At 38.5% G+C, this 24,419-nt stretch overlaps 1 protein-coding gene across 2 annotated transcripts in view; it reads left to right on the top strand.

Annotated features, from left to right (window-relative positions):
- The window catches only part of LOC110222317 (3',5'-cyclic-AMP phosphodiesterase 4D-like), a 798,164-nt gene that overhangs the window by 89,879 nt on the left and 683,866 nt on the right, over window positions 1-24,419 (top strand). Inside the window, exon 1 of one of the 2 annotated variants that reach the window (XM_078153187.1) lies at window positions 6,777-6,954. The exons of the other annotated variant lie outside the window; for it this stretch is intronic. The gene's annotated coding sequence lies outside the window, so the exon portion shown is untranslated. Of the gene's footprint in view, window positions 1-6,776; window positions 6,955-24,419 lie in introns of those variants that run through there. 2 annotated transcript variants of the gene reach the window in all.

Consider the following 24,419-nt stretch of genomic DNA (forward strand, 5'->3'; position numbering starts at 1 on the left):
ATAAGCAGATTAATGAATTTTTAGATCTAGAAGGGAATTTGTGGTCCAACTTAGAGACTTTCTTCAATCAAGCTATGGGTAGACCATTGCCTGGAATTTTCCTGTCACCTTTGAGTTCTTGGTTCAGGAGAGGATTTGAGTCCCTGCACAATGTGACTTCTTTTGAGGGCTCTAGTTGCTTGAGATCAAGGGAATTAGAGCAAGAATTTATCTGAGTTGTCAGGGTCAGCCTAGTATATAGTCAGCTCCTCAGATAACCATCTTGTTGGCAGCCAGTAAATATTGAGAGCAGTTGAGGCATTTTCTCTAGCCAGGACCCAGCTACCATAAATCTGGATGAATTAAAATCAATACCTTATTTGAGTAGTACTCTGCCATATCCTATGAAATCACCAAATAGACTAATTAATTTTCATGCAAAGAGGGGCTATGGCAGAAATACGGGCATTGTAGACTCTAGCACTGCAGAATATCTTTTCGTAAGTCAGGGAGAATGTAACTTTGTAGAAATAAGGAATGGTAGAGTCACATTAGGTGGAGGTAGAAGATAGCAAAGGGCAATGTGAAACATGTCTTCAATTTAGTTCAATTCCTCAATTCCAACAAGCATCTCTTAAAGCCTCTACAATATCTTAGGCACTATAGCTAGGTGATGGGGATACAAAGGCAGTCCTCCTCAAACAACAACAACAACAAACCAAAACCAGACAAAGGCAAAAAAAAAACCAAACCCTAAAAAAAAAAAAACCTAGTCCCTGACCTCAAGGAGCTTACATTCTACTGGAGAAAAACAACATGTACACAAGTAAGCAAATGCAAAATGCAGGATTTTCCAAAAATGTTTTTATAGTTTAAAGCTATTAAAACTTAAAAGAGCTGTTGTCCACTATTAAAACTTAAAACTGCACTAAGACTTTTGGAACAACCTGTAAAGACAAAGGGAATATAAAACAATTTCTAGGGTCTGGGAAAGCCCTAACAATTTTGGAAATTCCCAACAATTTTGGAAATTCAGGAAAGGCCTTGTGCAGAAAGAAGAAAAAACCGAATCTTGAAAGGACTGAGGGATTTCAAGAGGCCAAAGTGAGGAAGGAGAACAACCTAGGCATGGGGGGCGGGGCAGCCTGACCAAAGGCCTGGAATAGGATGATGACGTGTCCTGTACAGAGAACAAGTAGTTCATATTGACTAGAATGTATAGTAGATGAAGAAGATTAAGGTGGAATCAGTTGGGAAAGATGGAAGGGAGCCATATTGTTAAGGGCTTTAAATGCCAAATAAATGAGTTTAAGTTTTATCTTAGGGACAATAGGGAGCCAGTGAAGCTGCTTGAGCAGAGGAGTGGCATGGCTAGACTTGTCCTTTAGGAATATCAGTTTGACAGTTGTGTGGAGATTGGATTGGAGAGGTGAAAAACCAGGGTTCTATGGCACCCAAATATAGGAGAGAGGTGATGAGTGCAACTCGAACTGGTGGTAGCAATATGAGTGGGGAAAAAGGACACTAAAGAGAGAGGTGCTTTGAAATTACATATTTTATTCTGATGTTAATTTTCTTCCTTAAAATTTTATGTTATTTTAAATTTAATTTGATTTTTAGTTCTAAATTCTCTCCCTTTCCCAACCATTGAGAGGGCAAGAAAAACAAAACCCATTACAGATATATATATATATATATATATATATATATATATATATATATATAGTTATACAAAATGAATTCCCACATTAGTCATGTCCAAAAAAAACCCCAGAGAAACAAAGAAAGAAAAAGAAAAGAAAATATGCTTCAATCTTCATTCAGAATTCATTAGCTTTCTGTCTGAAGGTAGATAGTACATCCTATATATCCTTCTCCTCTTTCTTTGATCTTTTTGAGATTTCAGAATTAGTAGTATTATTGCTGGGTCAAAGGGTATGAAGAGTTTAATGGCTTTTTGGGTATAGTGCCAAACTGCCTTCAAAAATGGTTGGATCAGTTCAGAGCTCCAATGGGTCATTATAGTACCTGTTTCCCCACAGCTCTTCTAGTATTTTTCTTCCTTTTTTTAAAAAATTACTTTTAAAATATATAATATTTTATTTTCTCCTGATTACATGTTAAAACAAAATTTTAACATATTTTAAAAAAAGTTTTGAGTTCCAAATTCTATCCCTCCATCCCTCTCTCCCTCCTGATATGGTAAGCAATCAGACATAGATTATACATGTGCAATAATGCAAAAAATTTCCATATTAGTCATCTCTCCAGAATTTTTCACTTCCATTTTTTGTCAACAGCCTATCTGATGGATGTGAGATGGTACTAAGGGTCATTTTAATTTGCATTTCTCTAATTGTTAGAAAAGAATTAGAATTTTAATATTTATAGAATTTGTATTATATTAGTATATTACATATGGTTCTTAATAGCTTTGATTTCTTCCTCCAAAAATTGCATATTCATATCCTTTGAGCTTTTATTAATTGGAGCATGGCTCTTATAAATGTGACTCAATTTCCTGTATACCTTAGAAATGAGACTTTTATCAGAAACTTGCTGAAATATTTTTCTGTTTTTTTTTCTGTTTACTTCAAATTTTAGCTGTATTTGTTTTGTTTATTCAAAACTTTTTTAACTTTATGTAATCAAAATTGTACATTTTACCTCCTATGAACCATTCTGTCTCTTGTTTGGTCATGAACTCTTCCCCTATCCACAGAACTGATAGGTAATTTCTTCTCTGCGCCACTAATTTACTTATGATATCATCCTTTATGTCTAAATCATTTTGAGCTTATCTTGGGATACAATGTGAGATGTTGGTCTATACCTAATTTCTGCCAGACTGCTTTCCAATTTTCCCAGCAATTTTTGTCAAATAGTGAGTGCTGGCCCCAATGGGAATGACATGGTCAGCTCTTTGGCCTTAACTTTCCAGGTCATTTGAAAATTGGGTCATAGGACTTCTGAATTCCCAAGGGAAAAAACACCAGTCAGCAGCAACATGTGCCATACTGTTGGAATCCTAAGTCTGGCCATCAGAAAACTCACAGAGTGGTCTCTTAGTGGTCTACCTCTTCAAAGGTAGACTTTATTCATTAACAGATTAATAACTTACAGTTCTGTAAATCAAAAGAATGGTGCACAGAAGGGCAAGGGAACCATATGATCAGTAGCTTAGTTATATGCTGACACAGAGGAACTGCCAAAGCTGTGAAGTAGGCACCCCAAAGGGGTGCTCCACAGCTGTTTGCTATTGCAGCATGTAAGGGTGATGAGGTGGCAGCCTTCAAAGATGGAGGAGAGACCAACAGGGCCACTCTTGGGACAATTGCTAGTCAGTAAAGTGCCTTGTTACTAAAGTCTGTCAAGTTTCATTATCAAAAAAGGAAAGGAGGAAGGATCAATTCAAAGAATAGAGGGTTAGCTATAATGACTCAACTGAGTTTTTTTTTTTGTCATTGGACCTTTTTTTTTTGCTCTGGATTTAAATCATCCATGCTTGGGTTTAGACAATGTCTTGGGCTGGCAATATAGAGAAGTAATATGGGGGACTTGGGGTTATTGAAGATTTAAAAGAAAGCTATTGGGAGAAAGAGGCAGTACAGCATAGTGGTTAGAGAGCCTGACCTCAAGTCAGGAAGACCTGGGTTCGAGTTCAATCTGTGGCAATGTATTGGCTTTGTGATTTAGGAAAGGAGGTGCAGTGGATAGAGCACCTGCCGTGGAGGCAGGAAGACTCATCTTCCTGTGTTCAAATCTGGCCTCAGACACTTACTAACTGTGTGACCCTGGGCAAGTCACTTAATCCTGTTTGCTTCAGTTTCCTCATCTGTAACATCGGCTGGAGAAGGAAATGACAAACTACTCCAGTATCTTTGCCAAGGAAATGCCAAATGAGGCCATGAAGAACTGGGCATGACTGAAATGACTGACCAACGATGAAACTCCCGGTCATTCTCTGTGAACTGTTGGTAGAAGGAGTTTTATCGCTGGTAGTTCCCTACAGTAATGAAATCACAGATCCAGATTAAATGGAGAGCTCTATTTCCTATTTCAAGTAAGAGTCTCCATGTTGTCTACGAATAGTAACAATTTTAATCAGTAAACACTTATTAAGTGCTTACTGTGGTCCTGACACTGTGCTGGGGGTGGAGATAAAAGAATAAAAACAAACAAGTCTCTCTTCTTAAGGAGTTTACATACTACTACTAATAATAATGAGAAGCTAATATGCAATGCCTGCTACATGCCAGGCACCATGCTAAGGATTTTACAATAATTTCATTTGATCCTCACAACAGCTCTGGGAGATAGGTGCTATTATTATCTCCATTTTATGGATGAGGAAACTGAGGCAAACAGGGGTTAAATGCTGAATTTGACCTCAGTTCTTCTAGATACCAAGCCTGGTGCTCTATCTGCTATGAAACTTCATTGCCTCTATTGGGGATTCGGTGGGAGCAACAATATACACATAAAAGTAAATAAAATATTACAAAGTAAACACACAGTAATTGATGGCGATGGAAGAAGCACATGGGGGGGGGAGGTGGTTGCGGTGGTCAGGTAGGAAGCAGCATTTTATCAGAGCTTTGAAGGCAACTGGACAGAAGAAGAGATGAGTAGAGACTATACTCTAGGCATGGGCAGCCTGTGCAAAGAAATGGGGAAGGGGAGACAGAGGAAAGGAGGGAAGGGAGAGAGGAAGAGGGAGGGAGGTACAAAGGGAGGAAGGGGAGAGAAAGGCAGGAAAAGAAGGGGGAGGGAGAGAGGGGGGAAAGGAGAGAAGGGAAAAAGGAGGCAGACAGAGAGAGAAAGAGAGAGGAAGAAGAAGAAAAGGAGAGGCAGAGGGGGAAGGGACAGGGGAAAGGGGAGGAGAGGGAAAGGGTATATATGAATAATAGGAAGAAGGACAGCTTGGTTGGCTGGTAGGGTGTCAGGGGGAAGTAGAGAGTGTGGTAAATCTGGAAAGAACTTTAACTGTCTAACAGAAGAATTTGCATTTTGTCTTAGAGGCAATAAGTAGCAAGTCAAGTCCAGTAGCTTCCATTCTCTACATTTCCATGTAAGGTTGCTACAGGAATAGCTGTCAAACAAACAAAAGTTCAATTAAAGGGAAAAAAATAGTTCAACAAGAGCAGAACTATTCTTCCCTGGCCTGGTCATAAATGGGTAATTCAAGCCACAAACCCTGGGGGAAATTGCTGGTGGCTGCCTTGACTTTTTCACTCTGGTTCTGCTCTTTATTTCATCTTTTCCATGTCCAGTCTTGGGCTGGATTCAGGGCATTATGTTGAATGAATAAATCCCAATTGGGTAAGTGTCAGTTCAGTTGATGCTGTTTATATTCAGTGGGTAAACATAAGTTCATTTTCCACTTTCTCATTCATCTTCTAGGCACAAATGGATTTGAATGATGACCAATCCTGATGTAATTTTGATGGTGTAAAAATTGATTTGGGGCTGGTTAGTTTTTAGTTAGCTACATAAATCTCTTGTTGATGAGATCCTGGTTGTATAAGTCATTAAAGCAGAAGGATATTTGCTGAGCTTTTAGCAAATCATCATTAAGATAATGTACACACCATTGACTTAAAGGGTGCTTTTTTGTGAATCAGGATATTTCTTTCCCTTCCTTTTTAGTGTCATCTTTGGTGATAATGCTTATTTCAATATGATTTTCAAAATCTCTTAAGGAATTCCAAACCTAGTACTTTTGGAGGGGAGGAGGCAGTTTGGGAAAGGTTCCCCCCCATGTCTATATATGTATATATATATATCCACGTATCTATATGTATGTATAAATGGAAAAGAGAGTATCTTGGTTTAAGAAAAATCAGTGCCCTGGGTACCATAGTCAACTTTCTCTTCCAGGTTATGTCACTTCTTTCTCTTCCCTGGTACATTCTCCCAGGAAATACAAAAAAAAGCCTTCTTCCAGGCTCCAAAGGAGTGTGCCATTGCATTAGGTTTTATCCTCAACTTCCTGTCTCCAAGCATAATTAGACCTTGCAACAACTGAATGCATAGTCATTGTGTTTTCACCCACCATCCTTTTCCTCTTGTCTCTTGGCTCTTTGGGTAGGCAAAAAGGACAGAAATCAGAGCTTGTAGCTCAAGGGGTGCTTTTGAAAGTTATACTTTGTCTTTCACAAATGGTAATATGGAAATATGCTTTGGAGTTTACTCCAGGAATGTTATGGCTCTCCCACACATCCCCTATTTTATATATCAAATGGCCTCATAAAAACCTCTAGAGGAATAAAAGAGAGATAAAATGAAACGTGTTTCGCTGCCCAAGTGACCTCATACATAACATTCTTGCTCGGTAATGGGACTGCTAAAATTTTCTTTTCTTTTCCTTCTTCTTCTTCTTCTTCTTCTTCTTCTTCTTCTTCTTCTTCTTCTTCTTCTTCTTCTTCTTCTTCTTCTTCTTCTTCTTCTTCTTCTTCTTCTTTTTTGAGAGAAGATGCAAATTCCCTCCAGGATTCGTTTTTTTCCTGCTGTTCCTGTTTTTTGGTCTCCAGTAGTGGTTAGCTGGGGTAGGATGGGCATCCCAAAGCCCGGGAGTCAGCTTGCTCCCAGGTGCTTGAGTGTTATTGACGCAGGTCATCTGCCCTCCCTCTCTGAAGACAATGAAGTTAGGATTTCTCCTTGGCCTCCCTGCCAGCAATCGAGCCCAGATAAACAGATTATCGGGTGGGATATCTCCTCCATGTGGTTTTATTGCAGCACAGCTAGCTCTTCTGAGCCAGTTAGACTTGTTATGGGAAGCTAAGTGATTGGCTGAGGCTGGAGATCAGTTTCATAAATTATGGCCCGGCACCCAGGAGTATGATTCCCGTAGTGGCAGGACCCTAGAGGGCCTGTCAGCTCCTGACTTCACGCACATGTATACTCAGTTGGGTGCTAACACTCATTGACTTGGATGTTTCTGTCTTAAATAGCTGACATTGCACCTTCAAGACTGTGAGTAATTCTGACTTTTTTTTTTCCAACTCAGTAAATTAATTACGTGTCCTGAGAGGGAGTGCCTGTAATTAGGAAATGGTGAACTAGCAGATGATTCATTACCCGCCTCCCTCTCCCCTCCCTCCAGGTCGTATTAGCTGCAGCGTGAATGGTAGAGTGACCAAAAACTAATAGGGTTAATACAGCTCTGTGCGATTTAAGTCACCGTCAACTGTATTTTGGATCTATTTCTTAAACACGTTTGTGAACGCTCGAACCCTGTTCTCAGAAAGAAGGGTAGGGCTGAAGCTATAGTACTGTTGAGTTAACTCAGAGTACTGGTATGAAATCAAAGGTAGAAGAAAAGACCATTTGCATCAGTAAAGGATTCTTTTTCTCCTTTGAAACAGTGAGCCAGCAGTATTCTTAAGGGAAACAGAACTAGACAGGGACGCTAAGCAGAGTGCACTGAGAAATGCAAAATTATGGAGCAAAAATGGAATGCTTTTTACCCAATGTGACTATTTTTAAAGGTGATGGGAAGGAGAAATACCGTGGATGCCTTTAAAAATCATTTACATTTTTTAACAGCCCTAAAGTTGCCTAAGTTGAATGCTAACCCGCCAGCTTTGTTTTAAAAACTCCGTAGAAAGTATGTTAAACATATGCACACACAACCAGATGCAGAAAAGAGAATGTGGTTTGGGATTTGGAGCTTAAGCAGAAAAAATGAGAGTAACAGAACTGTTGCTGGGTTTGTGGGATGGCTGGGTGTAACTTCTGTTGTTGTGCAGGTTGTTTTAAACCAACCCGAGAGCAGATTGAGACCAGAAATGAACACCAAATTGGTGTTTTCATCATCCTATCTATAGCATGTGCTCATTGCATATCTACATTCATTCCTGAGAGCACCCCACATAATGCAAATGGACCAGTTCCTAGTTCTGATTTAGCATTTCTTTCTCATTATTCACAAAAAAATTAAAAAAAATTTTGGGCAAGGTATTTGAACTTGGAAATGAAAGATTTGTGTTCTTATGGAACTCTGTGCAACCTGAGAACACACAGTTGAAGTGTCTTGTTATTGGAACTTTTGGTTTTATTTGTCAATTTGCTTTTACAAATTTTATTTTTCCTCCCTCTCTTCTGACCTATAAAGAGAAACAGATGCATTTCTTATGCACCTTTTCATGAACATAAATCAGCTGAATAGTACTTGTATAGGGGTGGGTGCTGAATAGGAACATTTCACAGCTGTAGAAACTAATGCCAAATTCCTATAAAGATAACTTCTTATGGAATCATAGATAGTTTAGGGGTTTTTGTTGTACCCACTTACTACCATGGAAATGAACTTAGGGTTAATTAGCCATAGACAAATATTTATTTTGATTTTATGAAGTGATGTTTATAACAACCTATGAATGTAATTTTATATTTTAAGTATTTCCTCACTGTACCTCTCTTTAAGTAAATGTAATACAGAGAACCTGGGTTTACCATGAATGAAAAATGAAGTTGGTGGCTATTTACTTTGCAAAAACTTTTTAAAATGGATCTATGATTATGTTAGTAATTCCGGGATGAGATAACTTTCTTTATTTATGCAGAATCTCAGAGAAGTGCCAAGAAATTAAATGACTTTCCCTAAGTCATACAGCAACTAAGGGTCAAAAGCTAGATTTGAACCCAACTCTTCCTGGTTGTAAGGCTGGCTATCTGTCTGCTATACCACAACATCTCTCTTTAAATAATAAGCCTTTCTAATGTGTTTTGATCAATTATATTGAAAAAAGATTTCCTTCCGGAACATTTTTAGAGCACATTTAATACATGAAATGGGGTACACCTGCTTAAGAATGCAACCAATTGCTTACTTGGTTAATAATTCTATTTATAATCAATATATGTAACTGTGTTATAATATATATTTGTGCCTAACCAGTAGAAGCATTATTGGAGGATAATGATGGATTTAGAAAGATAGATGGAAAATAACTGTTTACCTGTCTGAAAATTTAGATGATGGGAAAAGGCAATGTGCTCTCAACTAATTTCTTTCTTTTGGGTTCTGCTTCTCCTGTTTCCTTATGGTTTACATAGCTATATCCTCCTGATAATCTCAATCAATCTCTCTCTCTCTCTCTCTCTCTCTCTCTCTCTCTCTCTCTCTCTCTCTCTCTCTCTCTCTCTGTCTCTCTCCTCAGGTTGGCAACACTTTCTTAGCTTCTCTGCATCTTCTTATTTGGACAAAAACACAAGAAAAAGAATCTCAGTCACATATCAGCTGATAAACTGTCTGCCTATAGAGGTCTAGGATGTACTTACAAGCTGAGTTGGCAAGCCTTGGAGAGAGGGCATTGGAAGGATTTCCAAGCTATTTCAGGGCTTCTCCCAAGACTTAATTTTTTCAGTGTCCTTCATGAATCTGAGGAAGCTGAGGTGAAGGGACTTGTCCAGGGTCCTATAGGTAGCAAATGTCGGAAGTAAGATTTGAACCCAATCCTCTACAACCGCTCTTTCCTTTGCAGAGCACTGAGGGAAATACAGAGGAGAGCTGCTTAACGAGGCAAGTGGGAGTAGGAATGGGAAGTGGAAAAGCTTTGGAGCAAAGGCAGCTCATTCTTTGTGTCTCCAAATTCCTATTTTTCAGTGGCCTGTTTTTGGTCTGCCTCTAGTACTCATGTGCATCACTGCTCTTTGCAGAGAAGCAACAGAATGTGAGAAATGGTGCCTTTGGGGTAATGGTAGGCATATCTGCTCAAGACAGAAGGGTTTGACAGTGGATGCCTCCAGAAGGAATTTGTTGCAGCATTGTGACCTTGTTGAGTTTTCAGTTACACTCCAACGTTCATTAGTCCAGCTCCAGGAAAGAGTTATTACTGCCTTAAAAAAAAGTAGTAGCACAACTTAAATTTTTATTTTGTTTTCCTGTGATTGCTTGAACTAATTGCTTTTTATCAGTTTAACCTCTTGTAGGTTATCCAAAGTACTTGATTTTTACTATGTTGCTACTGATTCACTTAGGGGGCACTGTACTGTAGGACTATCAACCCTCCATGGTTGAACTGCAAACACATGAATTTTTCCCAAGAGTTGCCGATCCAAATAAACACACGTGGAAGAAATCAAGGTACAGTAGCAATGTTGTAATGGCAGTAGCCATTGGACTCACGGGCTTCTTTGCCTTTGCTTGGGAGGAAAGGGGATAGGACTCTGTGAATTCATTGGCTTAGGAAATTCCTAAACCAATGGAGATCAGCTCTGCAGCTTCCAGTCTTAGAGTGCTTGGTGGGGGATGTGACAGGTGTTAAAAGGTCGTGACCTGCTCAGGGTCACGTGGGCGGTATGTATCAAAGGCTGAATTTGAACCCAGATCTTCTTGATTCTAAAACCAGCTCTCTATTCACTATGCCATGCTGCCTCAATCATTCATAATGAATAATAATTCCCATTTCTGTAGTCTGTCAAAATTTCCAAAGTGCTTTTTTTTTTAAAGTCAATTGGAGTTAAGTGACTTGCCCAGGGTCACACAGCTAGTAAGTGTCAAGTGTTTGGTTGGAGGCCGGATTGGAACTCAGGTCCTTCTGACTTTAGGGCTGGTGCTCTATCCACTGTGCCACCTGGTTACCCCTCAAAGTGTTTTTCTCACAACTGCCCCATGTGGTGGATAGGGCAAATATTAAGCCAGTTTTATGGATGAGGAAACTGAAACTGTGAGGTATAAAGTGACTTGGATATTTAGGTCTTGTATATACACCAATATCTTGTGTATGTATGTATGTATGTATATATATATATATATATATATATATATATATATATATATCTTACATATATAGTCATAAAAGCCATAAGTAGTCGAGGCTGGATTTGAACCCAAGTCTTCTAAGGCACATCCACATGCTACTCATATATTCACTAAGAATAGTTTTATTGAGTTTTTGATCTGTTTGGACTATAATCACCTAATCAGTCATGTTAAGATATTCATATTTCGATGATGTGTTACTTATCACTTAGATTTGTCCCTCATGGTTGTATCCCAAGGTGTATATTCACATTCACTTTTTCAACAAGTACTTATGAAGTATCTACTGTGTCCAAGGTACCGTGCTGGGGAGAGAGGTCAGATGAAAACCAGTCTTTGTTTGCAAAGAGTTCACCAGCTACTAGGAGAGGTGGGGATAAATAAACAAAATATAGTTGGAGGAAGGAGAAACCTTTAACAACTATGGGGTGGTGACTGAGATGAGTGGGGAAGAAAGCTAAAGAATGTTAAGACGCAATGGTGACAAGGGAGTACATTCCAGGAAGAAAGAATGGACTGGCAAAAAAAAAAAAACAAACCACAACAGGGGGCATCGATGGAATGCAGAGTTCAGGGAATAGCAAATAGGTTGAGAAGTAAGTGGGAGGTGAAGGAATAGAATGAAAGAGTGTAGCACCCCTGCCCCTTTTTGGCAGTTTGTGAAAAAGAGGGAAAGATGGAGAAAGATAGTTTGAGGGTATAGAAGGGCTAAGTGAAGGTATTTTTTTAAGGAGGGGGAGAAATTGGCATGTTTGTAGATAGCAAAGGAAAATACAGTAGATGAAGAGAGACTGAAGATGAGAGAGAGGATGATCAAAGGGGCAAGTTCTGGGAACAGAAATGAAAGAATAAAGTTAAAAGCATATCACCTTATCTAGATTGATTTGAATACTAGGATTTCCTTTAGTTTTTGAAGTATTTGTAAAGCGGAATGTGTACATATACATATATATTAATTAGATAGGTGAGTTGGAAGTCCAAATAGTGAGAAATTTTATGATTCCTCATCACTGTCATCATGGTCTCATTGCCTATGTGCTAATGGAACATAGTACTTAGAAATTAATGGAGTATTCATTGGGTCAGCTAGGTGGCACAGTGGATAGAGTACCAGGCCTGAAGTCAGGAAGATCTTAGTTCAAATCTGGCCTCAGACACTTACTAGCTGTGTGACCCTAGGCAAGCCACTTAATCCTGTTTGCCTCAGTTTCCTCATCTGTCAAATGAGCTGGAATGGAAGGGAATGGCAAACTGTTCCAGTATCTTTGCCAAGAAAACCCTAAATGGGGTCATGAAGAGTTGGTCACGACTGGAAAAAGAACTGAACAACAACAACAAAAGCCCAACCCCCTTATTTGACAGCTGAGGAAACAGGCTCAGAAAAATCAGATGGCTTGAGTTGGATATGACTAAACAACAGCATCAACAAAATTTGGAGATGAAAGAAGACTTAGAGGGAGATCAGAAGTTGGTAGGAGCCTCAGGGGTTATTTAATACGGACCCTCTCATTTTATAGATTAAGTGAAGTGACTTGCCCAAGGTCACACAATAAGTCTCAGATCCAAGAGTCAAGATTGACCCCAGAGCCAGGATTATCCCTCCCTAGAATCACCACTAATCAGTTTCCATAGTAAACCCTCTTTTCAGGTGACTTCTGTTCATGGTAAGTCTCTTCTGGTTGACGAAATGATCATCTCAGGGAGCAATCCCATAGTCAAAAATATTTTGTAGAATGTTTTGGAAAGCTAAGGCAACAGTTTGCGTCACAACTAATGAGCTAACTCTCTATTGGAACATGATGGTGCTTCCTGGAATATTGGTCCCAGCTGTGTCCTACTTTTCAACTGCTGGGCCATCTTGCCTCCAGTTGTTCTGAGGTTGGTTGTGCCAGGAGTGTGGGTTCTTAGAACACCAGAAGCACTGGATAGAAACAGATGTGATGGATTGTTGGCTAGGGCCCCTGCTTGTCTTTTCTGAACCTTTGGTGATCTTTCCAGTAACCTTGAAATTGTAATGATAGGCTCATAGACCAGGTACTTGGTAAAGTGTTTAACTCCTGCAGAAAAAGTGTCAAGTTTAGGATTGCTCTGCCACTCCTCACCCCACCCTCTCCCAGCCCCCAAATATATGAAATGGTAACAAGTTGAATGAAAGACGTGTTATGGTTGATATTGTACCATATGGGAATTATATACAATTTTGACGATAGGATCACAGACTGATTTCAGAGCTGAAAGGGAGCTTAGTGATCATTTTGTCCTATTCCTTTGTTTTATAGATGAGGTGCCAATGCTTAAGTGACTTGTTCAGCGGTAAAGCTAGTTAGTACAAACAGGACAAGGCTCCTGATTTCTGTTTGAGTGTTCTTCTTCTAACATGTGAGCATAAAGATAAAGATGCAGACAAAATAACTTCTTTGATTTGGTTCCTTGGAGTCTACTCAAAGCACCTAGAAATAGGAATGTGACCTTTAATTAAAGAAGTGCTTGTGAAAAAAACCCTTCTCTAAAATTAATAACCTGGGGGTAGGTACCACACCTTCCATTGATTGAGTTCTTCTAATTATTCTCTTGATTTGTCCTTGAAATTATCCTCCCACAAGACAAAGTCACTCCCAAACTCAAGCCTTGTAAATAGAGAATCAGGGTCACCTGGAGTCCATTCTTGATGGAAGAAATGTGGTTTTGTTCTAAAATTGTTCATATGGAACCAGTACCTTAAACTGAAAGCTCTCTCCTAGATTCTTAGTGTGTCTCAAGAATACAGGCATTAATCTGCTATATTTTAATTTTTAGGTCTTATATTGAAGACACAGGAGTAGGGTGTTCTATATTTTTTCTTCTTTGAATTCTTAAACTTTTGATTTCTAAAAATGTGTGTGGAAGAAAAAAATAGAAGTCTCAGATGAAATTGTTCTGTTTTACTTTTTCTTCTTCTCTACACCATCTCCATATACCATTGTGTGTGTCTGTTTAATTAGGTGAATGCCTAATTCAATTGGAGGAAAATAGGCGGGTAGGGACCTCACTACTTTTTCTTGAAAGCAAAAGGAAGGCATCTTTTATGAGGCTTTCCTTATATTCATTTCAGAAAATGGCTTAGAAATGAAGCTGATTTCTCAGTTTTGTTCTAGGTAGCACCATACCTAATGTGGGGGTGGGAGGGTGGGGAGGTGGGGTGGTGATGTGAGTACAGCAGAAGAAGGGGGAAGAAACAAGACTTACTGAGTGCCTATGCTATGCCAGACACTGTGCTAAGAACTTCACAAAAATCTCACTAATAACTCTCAGAGGTAGGTGCTGCTATTTTAAAGTTGAGGAAACTGAGGTAGAGTGAAGTGACTTACCCTGGGTTACAACAGCTAGTAAATATCTGAATCTGGACTTGAATACAGGTCTTCCTGATTCCAGGCCTAGTGCTCTATCCACTGTGACACCAAGCTACATAGGGAGAATGGGGCTTTGATGTAGGGTGCCAGTATTGGAGGAGTGCCTTTTGTTTGTCTTCAAAGATGACGAATATCCATCTGTCATGCAACTAGACCCATATCTCATCTCCCTAATCACTACTTAGTGCAACAATAGTTATTAGGGGGTTAATCCGATTTATCTTTATATTGCTTGGATCTGAAGACCATAAAAAGTTAGTGCTCAGGGTAGCTAGGTGGCACAGTGGATAGAGTGCCAGGCCTGGAGTCAGAAGGCCCTGAGTTCAAATCCTGCCTCAGACATTACTAGCTGTATGATCCTAGGCGAGTCACTTAACCTTGATTGACTCCTCCCCACAAAAAAAAAAATAGAAAGTTATTCTGGAATGGACACACAGACATTTCTACCCTATTTTTTTCCTTATCATAGAATCATAGATTTAGTATTGGAAGGGTTATCTAATCTAAGCTTTCATTTTACACATGCAGAAATTGAAGCTTAGAAAGGTTAAGCAAGTAATAATTAGCAGTCAGAATTTGAACCCAGGTTCTTTGCCTACATATACAGAATGTTTCCTATCATACTACAGTGACACTTATCTTTTTATTTAAAACCAAGTAGAATTATGTCCTAATTCTAACAATAGCATGAACTGGCTATTTTTCCTGGGACAAATGACCTCTCTGAGCCCTCAATCTCCTCATATGAAAAACATGGGGAGGGCGGTCTACATGATCTGTTAAGTCCCTTCCAACTATACCACTGTGTAACTCGACTTTGTTTTTCCATACTGCTGTTCTCAATTTCCATGTTTTCCTATCTTCATAAAATAAAGCATCTGTTCACTTAATGAACAGACTGGAAGGTCTAAATTTATGAATGTTTGTGTATGTGCATATGCACGCACCTGTGTGCACAAAAGAAATACAATGCAAAAGCTTCTTCCTGGAGGGTCTGCTTTGTTCATTTATTTTATAACTATCCATACCTGTGATTTCGGGGGAAGGAAAAAAAAACTATGGAGGTAGTAAAAAAGCCGGTGTCTGAGCTGGTGGGAAAAACTAGAAATAAGCGTGTGCAAAAATATGATGGGACAGTTAGGTAGTGCAGTTGATAGAGTGCCAGTTTTCGAGTTGGAAGGACCTGAGTTCAAATCCAACCTCAGACACTTACTGTGTGACCACTTGACCCTGTCTGCTTCAGTTCCTCATCTGTAAAATGAGCTGGAGAAGGAAATGGTAAACCACTTCAGTGTCTTTGCCAAGAAAACCCCAAATCGGGTCACAGAGAATCAGACAAGACTGAAATGACTCAACAACAAAACATGAGGAGAAGCAGGTGTCTTTGATTTCTCTCAACACTTAGTCAAAGTTCTTAATGCTTAGGGAATGCTAGAGTGAGGACTGTTTCATTTCTTGTACTTGTATTCCCCTGGTGCCTGGCACATACTTAATGCTTAACAAATATGATTAATTGGGTTTGTAAAGAGAAAAAATGGAAATTGTTGTAATGGAAGTCTTTCTTAGCTGTGTCAGAACCTGAAGACCTCTGTTCCTAGGCATAGAGCAGAATGACTGATGAGTGAAGCAGTTATAGCCAGTCCAACTTTGTTTCCTAGGAAGAACTAGGAAAGCAAACCAGCAGTCTTTCTAAGGAATTCCGCTCAAAGTTTTAACAATTGACAATACTTTTCTAATTGCAGGCAGTGCTAGTGACTTAACTTGGATTTGGAAAGACTTTATAGACCAAGATTTTCTCTGCCCTTTCTTTTGGACTCTTCTCTCATCTTGGCTTCTGTGCCTCTCCTTTCTAGGCTTCCACCAAGATCTTTTAATCCTTTGCAAATTTTTTTTTGTGGGGTATCATTTTAATGTATTTGAGTATTTGAAAGGAATTGTTTTGCAATTTAAAAGTTAATGTGCATATTTGAATTTGGAAGGAGGAAGTACTTTTTTTTTGCTCACTCAAATTTCTTTAAGGAACAGGTTGTATAAGATTTCTTTCTTAGGCTCTCTCTCTCTCTCTCTCTCTCTCTCTCTCTCTCTCTCTCTCTCTCTCTCTCTCTCTCTCTCTCTCTCGGCAATTGGGGTTAAGTGACTTGCCCAGGGTCACACAGCTAGTGTCAAGTGTTTGGTCTGGCAGATTTGAACTCAGGTCCTCCTGGCTTCAGGGCCGGTGCTCTATCCACTGTGGCATCTAGCTGCCCCTCTTCTTCCTTTCTCTTGCTTTTGTCTTAGCAATTCCATTGCTCATTAGAATTTAGGGAGAATGGGCTGTGGAAATAGGATGAAAGGAAATTGAAACTAGTCTGTTTGGTTACTTGCAACCTGCCCTTTGTAAAAAATTGAATGAAGGAATAAGCTATAATTAGTGGCTAAAAGAAAGTTTGGGATTCTCTGTGGATTAATTTATCCATGCTATTCTTGCATCTCTTTTTTATAGTTAATCATGGATTTCTTACTGAGTTGAATTTACTTGAACTCAGTGAACAGTTATTAACAGCCTTTGGTAACAAGTAAAGTAGGCACAAGGGTATACAGTAATGAAATGATATGGGATCCACTCTTAAGGAGTTTATGATTTAATGCTCATGGATAACTGTAATACTAGGCAGAATGTGGTCAGTGAAAAGCATAGGTCTAAAACATTATGAGAAATTTGAAGAAGATGGCATTTAGAGCTTGGGATGGGAGGAATTTTGGCTTTATGCAGCTCCAGGTCTTCAGAGGGGAGATGGCATCTGAGTCAGACCTTAAAGGAAGGAAGCAATTTCAAACATGGAAGATAGTGTGAGCAAAGACAAAATGGTGAGAGATTGCAGAATGAGCATAGACAATGATCAGTTTGGATGGAAGGAAGTAGCATGAGATAAGACTGGAAGGATAGGTTGGAGTAGGATTGTAATGAAGAAAGGAGTAGAAATTTATTTTTGTGGAAGTAGGGAGCAGCTGTAGATTGTTGAGGAAAGGGGTGATCTGATCAGAGCAATGCAATGGAAAGATAACAGAGGAAGCAATGTGAAGGATGAATTAGTGATGGGAGAGGCTAGATGTTGGAAGATTAGGGAACTAATAGGATAGTGTAAGTGAGAGATAATGTAACTGGCACAGAGTAGGTGCTTAATTAAGGCTTAATAATGAGGGATTGAGATAGAATAGTTGCAGTGGGGATGGAAAGGAGGGGATAGATGTGAGTGATACTGAAGAGGAGAAATTTATATATTAAGAGCTGACTGGAGGGGAGGGGTAAGAGAAAAAGAAAAGTCAGAACTTTTAGGTTTTGAGCCTGGGTGACTGGTGTTACCAATACAAATAAAAGGTTCATATAGGACTTTTTCCTATTTCTTTTATCTTTTGGGGTTATAGGTCTAGTAGTAGTATAGCTGGGTCACAGGGCATATACTTTTACGTAACTTTTTTGTATAGAATTCCAAATTGCTTTTCAGAATAGTTGTACTCATTCAGAGGGCCACTAATGGTGCTATTAATGCATGTTTCTCCATAGCCCCTCTAATATTTGTCATTTTCCTCTTTTGGTCATCTTTACCACTCTGATGGGTATGAGGTGGAGTCTCAGAATTACTTTAATTTGCATTTTAATAATTAGCAGTGATTTGGAGCATTTTTCATATGGCTATAGATAACTTGGGTTTCTTCCATTGAAAACTGTTCCTATCATTAGACCATTTATCACTTGAGGAATGTCTCTTTTTCTTAAAAATTTGAATCAGTTTCTTACATATCTTGCAAATGAGACTTTATCAGAGAAACAAGTTACTAAAATGTCCTCCCTCTCCTCACATTTAATTGTTTCTCTTTTAACCTTAGCTTTATTGGATTTGTTTCTGTAAAACTTTTAATTTTATGTAATCCAAGTTTGAGCAGCTAGGTGGCGCAGTGGATAGAATACTGGGTCTCATTTCAGAAACTCTTCTTGAGTTCAAATGTGGCCTCAGACACTCACTAACTGTGCTACCCTGGGAAAGTCATTTAACCCTGTTTGGCTCAGCTTCCTTACCTATAAAATGAGCTGGAGAAGGAAACGGCAAACTCAGGGTCTCTTCCGAGAAAACCCCAAATGAGATCATGAAGAGTTGGGTATGACTCAAATGACTGAACAACCACAAAAATCCACGTTATCCATTTTATCTTTAGTAATCCTCTCTCTATTCTTGCTTGGTCATGAACTTTTCTTCTATCCATGGCTCTGATAGGTAATCATTTCTATGCTTCTCCAATTTGATTATGTTTTTCTCTGTTTGTTTTTTATTTTATATAACTAGGTCATATCCATTTAGAGCTCATATTGGCACAAAGTGTTCAATGTTAGTCAAAAATCTAATTTCTTCCATGCTGCTGCCCAGATTTCCCAGCAGTTTTTGTCAAATAGTGAGTCCTTATCCCAGTAGTTCAGGGTCTTTGTGTTTATTAAATCCTAGACTGTTTAGATGTATTTGCTTCCATATGTTGCTTCTAATCTGTTTCATTGATTTTTCTATTTTTAACTAGTTCCAAATCATTTTGAGAATGCTTTGCAGTATAGTTTGAGATATTGTATTGTCAAGCTCCTTTCCACTTAAAAATAATTATTTCCCTAGAGATTATTAACCATTTCTTGGGCCTCCATATGATTTTTATAATTTTTTCCCAGTTCTAGAAAGTAATCCTTTGGTAGTTTGGTATGGCACTGCATAATTTACATAGTATTTTCATTTTTATTATATTGACTAATCCTATCTACCTATTTATATATAGTAGCTTTTTTTGGAAAAGGAAATGAAAGAGATGCTCATTAATGAGGAATGGTTGAATAAGTTGTTTCACATCAGAGGTGTCAAACTCATGGCCACTGGTCCCAATCAAATGCAAAATTCCCCAGTGTGGCCTGAACCTGATTAAATGAAATGGAGAAATGTTTAACAAAATAAGTAAAAAAAACAATGCCACATCATGTTAATTTGTGATTTTCTAAGTCAATACACAGCCTGCTGAGATCTATTTGCATTTTAATTTGACACCATTTTGATGAAATACTATTATGCTATAAGAAATAGGAAATAGATTTTTAAAAAATATATATGTTTATTTGGGGGCAGCTAGGTGGCGCAGTAGGTAGAACACCAGCCCTGAAATCAGGAGGACCTGAGTTCAAATCCGACCTCAGACCAAATACTTGACACTAGCTGTGCGACCCTGGGCAAGTCACTTGACCTCAATTGCCTAAAATGTGTATACATTTAGTTTTCAATATTCACTTCTATAAGACTTTGAGTTCTAAATTTTTCCCCCTTTCTGTCCTTGCATACAATCTTATATAGGCTATACATGTACAGTAATATTAAACACATTTCCACATTAGTCATGTTGTAAAGAATTAGAACCAAAGGGAAAAACCATGAGAAAGAAGAAACAAACAAACAAACAAAAAAGAAAATAGTATGCTTTGATCTGCATTCAGACTCCATAGTTCTTTCTCTGGATCTGGGTAGCATTTTCCATCATGAGACTTTTGGAATTGTCTTAGATCCTTGTATTGCTGAGAAGAGCTAAGTCTATCAAAGTTGTAAACAACTATGGTCAGTACAATGACTGTCCATGATTCCAGAGGACTGATAAGAAAATATGGAGGGGTGACGGATTTAAGGTATGGAATGAGATGATTATATATATATATATATATATATATATATATATATATGTATATATATATATGTATATATATGTATATATATGTATATATATATGAACATATATCTCCACATAGATGCATATATACAATGTTCATATATGTGTATATATACATATATATGCATATATGTATATACATACATATTTATGTATAGCCATTGAGGGAATTTATTTTGCTTGACCATATAAATTTCTTAAAATGAATTTGTTTTTCTTCTTTCTTCTTCTCTATTCTAATGGGGTAGGAAGAAGAGAAAATAAATTTTAATTAAAGAATGCAACCAGGGGCTCCAGCCTAGTTGCTAAGACATCCTCATTAGTAGAGAATAATTATCCATTGTTCTGAGCCTATGTGGACATCAGGACAGATTGTGAGATGAGAGATTCTTAGTCTTCTGGCTTTGAGCTTCAAGACAGAACAAATATGGTTCCAGATTATTTTTAAGTAGAGGTCTCTGAGGGAAGAGAGAGACTCTTAGAAGAAGCCAACATGTAGAGAAATCGACACCTCTGTCATGTTCCTGTCTCCAGCTTCCCCCACTGTGTACTTCAGGGAATTTTCCCTTAGGAAGGTGATGCTCAAAAAATTGTATTTGGTAACAAGGAGAGTGACTCTGGAGAAAGTGTTTTCAGTCTTGTTAAGGCTAAAGCCAGATTGCAGGGGATTAATGAATGAGTGGGTGATAAGGAAGTAGAGGCATAACTTTCTAGGGAATTTGGCTGTGAAATGGAAGAGGAAAAAAGGACAGCAGGGTCAAGGGAAGTATGTGTTAATATGAAGGGGCTTATACATTTTTATTTTTTTCCAGTGCTACAACATGCAGGCAGTGCTTTCTTCCCTCCCCAGTAATACATTGATGCCCTGGATGTTGAAAGAAACAGTCTTGGCACAGAGGTATAGAAGGGACAGAGGGACTTCAGAGGGTAGGGACTCCCAGAGTTCTTTTGTGACCATGTGGGTAGGATGGACATCAATCCTGTACTGGAGGATGGAGCCCATGAAACTGGCTTGACTTTGTACTAGGGACAGAGACTCAGTTTAAAAGGTGAGAGTAATGATGTGTTCCTGATCACTGGCAAACTTGTGAAGCAGAGAACTATGTTACAAGGAGTACTTCCATAGCAGGGGTCTCTTGTTTGGCACTGGGTTAGAGCTAGATGCAAGGAGGCCAAGTATCTCTGCCCAAGGCAAAGCAGCTTTGGTGTATCCCTTGTAGTTACACAGTGGGTGTCAAGGTAAGGTGGGCCTGAGGAATTTGGCTATCAGTTTGGCTTTTGGATACCATCTATAGAAAAGGGTGGTGAATGCCACCTACTGGCAACTGTGGAGAACTGTTAAGAGGATTGGCAATCAATTGCTATCTGCCTTTTGTAGAAGAGGATGTCATCTATTATCTGGCAAGAACTGTAGGTAAAGTAATGCTGTGCAGGAACTGTGATATGGACAGTAATAAGGAATTTTGCCAGAGTTGTGGAAAACCCCAGTGAGAGGCACTTACTGTAAAATCACTTCAGAGGCAACATCTGCTGTGAGTCCTATCTAGGACATCTACTATAAGTGACTAAGGCTATGTATGCTTCTTGGGAAGAGCTCTTCATAGTGCATTTTGTTATTTTCTAAGACATTTGTTGTGAGCCCTATATATTTTCCTTTACAAGTAAATGAGCCAGTTGCTTCTTAGAGCTTTGTGAAACACATGCTTGTAAGAGGAGTTGGTGTTAATACAGTAGGTAGTGTGAGATAGTAAAGTTTCTGTTAAGATCAGTGTAACAATAAGATAAATGAGAAATCTTGCAAAGTATATCTGGAGGCCTTTGTGCCATGTAAAAGTCTTGGACATGAGGGTTATATTAGGACAAGGAAGAGCTGAGTTTCTAGAAAGAGTAGAAGGAGCTGTTAGAGAATTATTATATGACTGAGAGGTAGAGAGGACAAGATTAGAGGAGCAAGCTCCTAAAGGACAGGAAGAAATGATCAAGGATATAGGTAGAATGGTTAATTTTGGAGAGGAATAGGACCCCATAATCCTCTGAGACAGAAGGGAAAGAGTAGATGGTAGAAAATGATACAGATCATTTTTTTAACATTAGAGGGAAATTAAATCTTGCAGTGAAAATACTCCATTTTTTTTAAAGTAGGAAGCAAGATCATTTGCTAAGGGAAAATGAATGATGGTTCAGTGGAGGTCTTGAGAAGGATGGAGAAGATTGGAGTTGTTAGTGGAGAGACTATGATAGGGAATTAATGGGAAATTTATATAACAGTTGTGAGATTGCTTTGTAGTAGTGAAAGCCCAGTTGAGTAAGAAAACACAAATCTGTAATAGATAAAGTCATCTCTGTTTTATGATGCTTTCTTTCAACAGTACTCAGCTAATTGCAAGAAGGAGTATAGGTACAGAGAAGACAGATAATGGAAGATACCTATTGTTGGGAATTGGCAGGTTAGGAAATCCAGAAAGACAAAGAGGCAAAAGATTCAAGAGAAAAGGAATATCAAGAGAACTGAACATTGAGTGAAGCCTGGATAAAGAAGAATATGAAATCAGAATGGGGTAATGAATTTCAAGAAAAGGGAGGATGCAAGAGACTGGAGATCACATGAGACAAGATAAAGGAAGAATAATGGACTGGGAAAGGTGTAAGGACAGGATACTATGGTCAAAGAAGGAAATTTCAGGGTTTAGGATGTTGGAATTAGAATAAATTTGAGGTATAATAGTAGTTAAGTTATGACCAACCCAGTGGGAGGAGCAAAGATTGGAGAATGAAGTAGAATATGAGTTCAAGTAGTTGAAGAACCATGGGGTCCAGTTGTTGGAAGTTTGTACTCATGAACAGAGATGTTATTCTATGAGGATGATGGCAGGGAATAGGGTTGAAATGAAGAATATGAATCAAGTATTGAAGCAATTGAAGGTAGAAGAGTATCTTGGAGCTTGTGATTATAACGATGAAAATGTTACAGTATTGGAAGATACTATAGTATCAGGGATTTAAGGACCTTGGATATCATCTTGTCAAATTGCCTCTATTTACAGATTAAGAACTAAGACTCAGAGGGCTTAAGTGACTTGCCCAAAACTGGAAGGCGATGTACTTAGATAGTGTAAATTTCAAAGGAGGCAAAACATGAGAATAGAAATAGCAACATGAAGGAAAAAATGTGTACCGACTCTACTTTTGACTCTGTGATAGGAGAGACTTAGGAATGGACTAGATTGGAGAGGGAGGTGAGAGATGCTAGTATCCTCAGAACAAGCCAGGTTCCAGTTAATGGAGGTCATTGGAATGCACAATGAAGAAACTGAGGAAAGTTTATTTATAATAGAATGGAGGTTCCAATGCACAGGGGAAGTGATGGGAAGAAGATAGGGCTATACTGTAGAACAGGGGTTTGTAATCTGTTTTGTGCCGTGGAGCACTTTGGCAGGTTTTTTATTTTTATTTTTATTTTTTTTGGCAATTGAGGTTAAGTGACTTGCCCAGGGTCACACAGCTAGTGAGTGTCAACTGTTTGTTCTGAGGCTCAATTTGAACTCAGGTCCTCCTGACTTCAGGGCCAGTGCTTTATCCATTGCACCCCCTAGCTGCCCCTACTTTGGCAGTTTTGGGAAGCCAGAAGTGCTTCTACCCTTCTCAGAGTAATTTTAAAAATATTTATTTTATTCTGAAATCGAAAGTGTATGAACTAAAATACATGTAATTACAAAGGAAATCAATTATACTGAAATACATCAAAACATTGAAAAGCCCAATTACAATCAATTATATTGAAATATATTAAACTATTAAAAAAAAGTTTATGGGTCCCAAGTCAAGAAATCCTGCAGCAGGGATGAGAACATGTTTGGAATGTGTTAAGGGAAAAGTTTATCCCTGCAGTGGTCATTATAGAGGGCAAAAATCAGGAGAGAAGGAAGTTGATAGGTAACTTGGAGAACAAATTAACCATAGGGAGTACTTAGAATGGAGAACTAGTTAATGCAAAAAAACCCCGTAAAATATTGAGTCGGAAATTTCTAAATAGCATGTGGCATGGCATCTTTGCAGACTGGAAACCTCAGATAAATTTACCCAGATTTGCTGTATTGGTGACCAGTGTAGGGAAGAGAAACTAGGCTGTTCTACAGACTCCAGACCCCAGTCACTTTGGCTAGGTGGAGGCGTGAGGACAGAGAAGCAGGGAGGAATTTAGGAATGGGATGGTTGCCAAAAGGAAACAGAAAGGTAAGATGCTTAGAGAATTTGAGGGAAAGTGAAGAAAGTATGAAGGAAACAAGTATTTGTTAAGCATCTACTATGTGCCATGCACTGTGCTAAAGAAATATCATCACATGTGATCTTCCTAACATCCCTGGTAGGTGGGTGAATAATGGATTTCCATCACTTCTGTGTTTCTTCTTAGATACCTAGAGTTCCTTGCAAGGCATTACAAAAAGCTTCTTTAGATAAATTTGGGCAAAAATATGAAATAGGTGTTGAAAGCCAAACAACTCAAGTATGTGAATTTTTAAAATAAGCTTTAGCATAAAGTCGAGAGACAAGATGATAAA

Source organism: Phascolarctos cinereus, unplaced genomic scaffold, assembly GCF_003287225.1.
Source record: "Phascolarctos cinereus isolate Bilbo 61053 unplaced genomic scaffold, phaCin_HiC Scaffold_4;HRSCAF=312, whole genome shotgun sequence".
In the NCBI taxonomy this organism is placed as follows: Eukaryota; Metazoa; Chordata; class Mammalia; order Diprotodontia; family Phascolarctidae; genus Phascolarctos; species Phascolarctos cinereus.